The 1,009-nt window shown below is 47.0% G+C and overlaps 1 non-coding gene across 1 annotated transcript; it reads left to right on the forward strand.

Moving 5' to 3' along the window:
• Positions 1 to 246: 246 nt before the first annotated feature.
• LOC114695576 lies at positions 247 to 410 on the forward strand. The gene has a single exon (XR_003734885.1). It is a non-coding gene; the product is annotated as a U1 spliceosomal RNA (small nuclear RNA).
• Positions 411 to 1,009: the final 599 nt, after the last annotated feature.

Below are 1,009 nucleotides of genomic sequence, written 5' to 3' on the forward strand. Positions count from 1 at the left end.
CAGCCTGGGCTACAGAGTGAGATCCAGGAAAGGCGCAACGCTACACAGAGAAACCCTGTCTCAAAACACAACAAAACAAAACAAAACAAAAACAAACAAAAAACAACAAAAATCCCCAACCAGCCAACCAACCAAACAACAAAACACACCACACCACCACAGCCACCACCAGCACTGCCACTGCTGCCACTGCCACCATTGCCACCACCACCGCCGCCGCCGCCACCCCTTAAAAAACAAAGCCGCATACTTACCTGGCAGGGGAGATACCATGATCACGAAGGTGGTTTTCCCAGGGCGAGGTTTATCTATTGCACTCCAGATGTGCTGACCCCTGCGACTTCCCCAAATGCGGGAAACTCGAGTGCATAATTTGTGGTAGTGGGGGACTTCGTTCGCGCTCTCCCCTGTAAAACAAACAAACAAACAAACAAACAAACAAACAAAAAACAAAGCTGCAAAAACTCTACCCAGTATATGGCGCTATTTGGGGGAAGCTCCGGGAACTCAGGAGCTGGGTCTGGCTCATGGAAATAGATCACTGAGGCGGCCTTTGAAGGTTATAGCCGGTCCCTGGCTCCAGCCTCCATTCTGCTTCCTGATCCACTGTGATGAGACTCCACCAACACCCTGGCTGCCCTGCCATGGACTCTGCCATGCCTCCCCCACCATGATGGACTGAAAGTCTCTAAAACTAAGAACTGAAAGAAATCCATCTTCCCTTCAGTTGGTTCTGTTGGTTACTTCTGCAGTAAAATGCTGGGCACATTGTTGTAACTTTTGCATTTCTTCTTCAAATGGGCATGTCCATCTCCGTCACTGGGTAGATTAATGTATTCCTTATCTGTTAAAACATAATTAGTGACCCCAGAGCCTAGACATCTGAAACAATAGGCAGTTACTATTTTACTGATTCTATGTGCAGGAAATGTAGAAGAAGCTTAGTTATAGAGCCTTGGCTCAGGGTCTCTCAAAAGGTTGGGATAAAAATGTCAACACAATTTTAAAA

The sequence above is a fragment of the Peromyscus leucopus genome, chromosome 8b (assembly GCF_004664715.2).
Source record: "Peromyscus leucopus breed LL Stock chromosome 8b, UCI_PerLeu_2.1, whole genome shotgun sequence".
NCBI classification, from domain to species: Eukaryota; Metazoa; Chordata; class Mammalia; order Rodentia; family Cricetidae; genus Peromyscus; species Peromyscus leucopus.